The sequence below is a fragment of the Trichomycterus rosablanca genome, chromosome 11, assembly GCF_030014385.1.
Source record: "Trichomycterus rosablanca isolate fTriRos1 chromosome 11, fTriRos1.hap1, whole genome shotgun sequence".
NCBI lineage: Eukaryota > Metazoa > Chordata > Actinopteri > Siluriformes > Trichomycteridae > Trichomycterus > Trichomycterus rosablanca.
This window is the reverse complement of record NC_085998.1, coordinates 37,099,642-37,105,641: the sequence shown is the minus strand read 5'-3', so window position 1 is coordinate 37,105,641 and position 6,000 is coordinate 37,099,642. Positions and strand designations below refer to the sequence as shown.

Genomic DNA, 6,000 nt, shown 5'->3' with positions numbered 1-6,000 from the left:
TCGAGGGCGACAGTGTCACAGAAAAACTTAAATTTAAATTTACAGGAAGAAACCTTGAGAGGATCCAGACTCAGCCGGGACCCATCCTGGAGAATAATTTAAATGACTAGGATTTAAACAAATCACACAAACACAAAATTAATTTAAACTTAAAGTTATAACTAGCAAAAAGAATAATAAATATTTATTAATAAATAAATATAATAATAATAATATTGTATAATATTAATATTAATGTAATATTAATATATTAATTTTTTCTATTAATGAATAAAAATAAATAAACACAAAATTAATTTAAACTTAAAGTTATAACTAGCAAAAAGAATAATACATATTTATTAATAAATATTTTGTACAGAAACTTGGACTATGAGGACAGACACTATTTATTTAGCATTTATTTAGATAAAAAATTGGCCGAGGCTCGGGCGTGTGCTTTGAGACGTTTCGTCTATCCCTGTATTAAACACCTTCTTGCAATCAGTAAGTATTTCCTTCAGGAAGTTCACGTCTCAGTCTCCTCATTACTACACCACAAATGACTAACTGAAAACGCTGCACGCTACTACACCTGGAGATCAGAAACACATCGACACTAACACTCATCGGTCTGACTCGGCTCCGACACGCTCCGGCTGCTGAGACACGCCTTTTAAAGTCTTTAATACGGCCGTGTGGGCGAGTGGCTACAGGAACACTTCCTCACGGTGACTGACAGTAGCAAAAATCACTGCACATCCACTGCAGGAGTCATTTATCCCACTCCATCCCACTCCGGCTGCAGTGACTCTGGCCTGACGTGCACACAGAAGGAGGTGTTTAACTATGTACGATATTCTGTTCTGTACGTGTAAATATGTGGAATTACGGCTGAGTAACAGCTGCTTATTGCTGCTCTTTCATACGTGTGTGTTTATATAATTAGGCGGTCGGGTCACTGCCTGATTGTCTTCGCCAATGCTGGCCGAACCCTGGCGTTAACGCCCTGCCATCACTCGCTAATCTGAGCCAAGTTCGTGACTAAGGGAACACTGGTACATCTAAGTGTGTGTGTGTCTGTGTGTGCGTGTTGCTAAGGATGCTAAGTTAATCCTGTTACATGCTAGGCTCTTCTGATTGTCGGTAAATAAATAGATCTTCTCAAATAGTAACATGTTTGAGCACACTGAGAACCGATGTATTCGCTGCTACAGATGGATTACACTGATAAAAAATAGTATCAATATATTATTTTACCTTGCAACGTTTGCTCAGTGTTCCTTCCTTCCTTCCCTCCCCATCTTATATCTTATCTTACCCTACCTTACCCTACCTTACCTTATCATTCCCTTCCTTGCTTCCTTTCCCATCTTATCTTACCCTTCCTTCCTCACTGTTCTTCCTTCCTTCTTTACCGTTTTACTTCCTTCCTTCCTCCTTTCCCATCCTTATTTCTTTACCTTCCTTCTTTACCTTCCTTCCTCACTGTTCTTCCTCCCTCACTGTCCTTCCTTCCTTCCTTCCTGGGCAAACACACACACACTTTTTATTTAACCATAAACATTTAATGTAGAGTCTTCTGTTTTTTAATATTACAACAGGGTTAAGGGCCTTGCTCAGGGGCCCAACAGTGGGTACTTTGGAGCTTGAACCGGCAACCTTCTGACTGCCAGTCCAGTACCTTAACCACTGAGCTACTGCTAAGTTTTGTATTTTTTCAGTTATTAAAAAAAAAGTTTAATTAAATATATATACACTGATCAGCCATAACATTAAACCACCTCCTTGTTTCTACTCCTTGACCTGCTAATTATTCCATAATAAGGCCACATAAATAAGTAACTGGGAACAGCGGCAGCACTGTTAGTCTTATATGATCTAGAACAAAAGAAAACACTGAACTGCATCTGGTCAGATAATACTGACTACAGGTTGGTGTTTCTGAATAACTACACTATTGTTATGCTTATATGCTGATTTTATATTGTCAAAAATGGCACTAAGTCAGTGGAAAAACATCTAACGTTTAAATAATACATGAATAATATGTTTTGGTATAAAAATAATCAGCCAAAATGTTATAATGGTTTTAAAAGGACTGAGACACCCATTAAGATAATAATAATAATAAACATCAGTTATTTTATCCTCAATATTATTAATTTACCGTTCAGAAAAACTCACAACAGATTACACAGTTAACGATACGTTTGTTATATTGATGCTAAAATGTTTGCTAATGTCTTAATAAGACTGACGTTTTGTTTTATTTTTAAGCTGATCCTAATTTATAAACAGCAGTGAAACAGATCACTCACATAAAGCATCTATTTATCTTCTAGTTCTGCTGTTAATTACGCTATAATAATTATAGATGCCAGAGTCTCATGCTACACTCTTCTTCCTACTTGTATTTCTGTTGTTAAATATTTTGTTTATACAGTGTATCACAAAAGTGAGTACACCCCTCACATGTCTGCAAATATTTCATTATATCTTTTCATGGGACAACACTATAGACATGAAACTTGGATATAACTTAGAGTAGTCAGTGTACAGCTTGTTTAGCAGTGTAGATTTACTGTCTTCTGAAAATAACTCAACACACAGCCATTAATGTCTAAATAGCTGGCAACATAAGTGAGTACACCCTAAAGTGAACATGTCCAAATTGTGCCCAAATGTGTCGTTGTCCCTCCCTGGTGTCATGTGTCAAGGTCCCAGGTGTAAATGGGGAGCAGGGCTGTTAAATTTGGTGTTTTGGGTACAATTCTCTCATACTGGCCACTGGATATTCAACATGGCACCTCATGGCAAAGAACTCTCTGAGGATGTGAGAAATAGAATTGTTGCTCTCCACAAACATGGCCTGGGCTATAAGAAGATTGCTAACACCCTGAAACTGAGCTACAGCATGGTGGCCAAGGTCATACAGCGGTTTTCCAGGACAGGTTCCACTCGGAACAGGCTTCGCCAGGGTCGACCAAAGAAGTTGAGTCCACGTGTTCGGCGTCATATCCAGAGGTTGGCTTTAAAAAATAGACACATGAGTGCTGCCAGCATTGCTGCAGAGGTTGAAGACGTGGGAGGTCAGCCTGTCAGTGCTCAGACCATACGCCGCACACTGCATCAACTCGGTCTGCATGGTCGTCATCCCAGAAGGAAGCTGACGCACAAGAAAGCCCGCAAACAGTTTGCTGAAGACAAGCAGTCCAAGAACATGGATTACTGGAATGCCCTGTGGTCTGACGAGACCAAGATAAACTTGTTTGGCTCAGATGGTGTCCAGCATGTGTGGCGGCGCCCTGGTGAGAAGTACCAAGACAACTGTATCTTGCCTACAGTCAAGCATGGTGGTGGTAGCATCATGGTCTTGGGCTGCATGAGTGTTGCTGGCACTGGGGAGCTGCAGTTCATTGAGGGAAACATGAATTCCAACATGTACTGTGACATTCTGAAACAGAGCATGATCCCCTCCCTTCGAAAACTGGGCCTCATGGCAGTTTTCCAACAGGATAACGACCCCAAACACAACCTCCAAGATGACAACTGTCTTGCTGAGGTTGCTGAAGGTAAAAGTGATGTACTAAACCCAATTGAGCACCTGTGGCGCATCCTCAAGTGGAAGGTGGAGGAGTTCAAGGTGTCTAACATCCACCAGCTCCGTGATGTCATCATGGAGGAGTGGAAGAGGATTCCAGTAGCAACCTGTGCAGCTCTGGTGAATTCCATGCCCAGGAGGGTTAAGGCAGTGCTGGATAATAATGGTGGTCACACAAAATATTGACACTTTGGGCACAATTTGGACATGTTCACTGTGGGGTGTACTCACTTATGTTGCCAGCTATTTAGACATTAATGGCTGTGTGTTGAGTTATTTTCAGAAGACAGTAAATCTACACTGCTATACAAGTTGTACACGGACTACTCTAAGTTATATCCAAGTTTCATGTCTATAGTGTTGTCCCATGAAAAGATATAATGAAATATTTGCAGAAATGTGAGGGGTGTACTCACTTTTGTGATACACTGTATCATATTGTAACTAATCCGTTTAACTAATCCACCTCACCATCAGACTGAAGTGAATAAAAAATGAACTGAATTTTTGTCTTTACAGTAGGTGCTAACACAGGGTTCAATTCCCCAGTCATACTATCGGCTGGTTGGGTACCTACATACACACATGATTGGAGAGGAGAATGGTCAAGGCCCCAAGAGGTATTGACATCCTAGACCCACTGTGAACCTGACCAGAATACAGCAGTTGTAAAACATAAAAATAAAATAAAATGGATCTCTTTAGTATCCGTTTATTTAATCTGATTTTAATCAGTTCAAGTATCCTCCAGGCCAAACGAGGACGACAGAGTCTGAGGTCCCAGCTGAGTCTGGTTTCTCTCGAGGTTTCTTCTTAATTATAGGAACAGGATTTTTTTTCTTGCCACTGTTGCCCTCGGCTTGGTAATTAGGCGGTTTTGGACCTGGAGTCTGTAAAATTACTACATTACATGTACATTTTCGGCATTTAGCAGACGTTTTTATCCAAAGCGACTTACAGTACTGTGACAGTATATTTTCTAAGCAACTGAGAGTTAAAAGCCTTGCTTAAGGGCCCAACAGTTTCAACCTGGCAGTGGTGGGGTTTGAACCAGCGACCTTTCCATGAGGCTACAACTGCCCTGTAACTGACTGTAATTAATCTTTTAGACAATAAGAACAATAAAATGAACATAGTCATGCAGGACCTTGTTTTTTACTCTCCGCTGTGCTTTGTGAGGCTCGTAGACAAATATAGTAAGACTATAAGGTTGATTAAGGCAAGGGACACTTGGTCCAAAGTTCCCTGGTTAGACCCCTAACCAATAATTGCTTGCATTGTATTCAGTCAGGGCGGCACGGTGGCTCGATGGGTAGCACTGTCGCCTCACAGCAAGAAGGTCCTGGGTTCGATCCCCATGTCTGCGTGGGTTTCCACTGGGAGCTCTGTTTTCCTTCCACAGTCCAAAAACATGCAGTCAGGTTAATTGGAGACTCTGAATTGCCTATAGGTGAATGTGTACGTGTGTGCCCTGTGATGGAGTGGCGCCCGTCCAGGGTGTTACTGTGTGCCTTGCGCCCATTGAAAAGCTGGGATAGGCTCCAGCACCCCCCCCCCCCCCCCCCCCACGACACTAATTGGATAAGCGGTTAAGAAAGTGAGTGTATTCAATCATGATTGTAAGTTGCTTTAGATAGCAATAATGAAAAAAAACCACATTATTGTTCATTTTGTTTGTAAGTGTAAGATATTTTTATACTTTTAACACTAAAGTTACTGTATAGGTACTTTAAACGTAACTCAGCGTCGTCAACTTACGACTAAAAAGCCAATTTATACGGCACGTCAGAAGCAGAAGACGTGATGATTCACTAAAAGCATTTAGACAAGAAGATGAAAGATGGTGTGAAAATCAGAGCGACAAGAGTCCCAGAGCGAACAAAAAAAAAAACAGGAAGGTGTTTGTGATAAGAGACAAACAAAGCAGAACAAAAAAAGCAAAGAAAAATATATAAACGTAGAAAAAAAAAGCTGGTTTTAGCATTTTAATGAAGCGTGTGCCCATGTGTTCCCCGATCTGTCAGTCCTCTTGTTACCTGCGTGTGTATAATAGACTTAAAGCTAAGTGAATGAACAGCTGGCTGACTGGTAGTTTGCATCAATCACGCTCCAATCGAATGCATTCTGAGCGGGTCTGAGCACCTCTCCGTGTCATTTGCACACGCTTACACTGACTATGCTTCGCCGCAGGGGTGGATTTGCATGAGAATTCATGAAAATGGATTCCATGCTTCATCCTAAAACACTCTGGGCTGCGTTTCCAGGTTTGCGCCGAGCTTTGCAGAGAGACACTGTAGTGATGCTCGGTGATCTTGTAACTGGTCCCAGGTCAAAGGAGAGGATGTAAATGTACACCGATCAGCCATAACATTAAAACCACCTCCTTGTTTCTACACTCACTGTCCATGTTATAAGCA

General features: G+C 41.1%; 1 protein-coding gene across 5 annotated transcripts in view; it reads right to left on the bottom strand.

Annotated features, from left to right (window-relative positions):
• The window catches only part of shank3a (SH3 and multiple ankyrin repeat domains 3a), a 244,008-nt gene that overhangs the window by 48,718 nt on the left and 189,290 nt on the right, over nt 1–6,000 (bottom strand). The window lies entirely within an intron of this gene.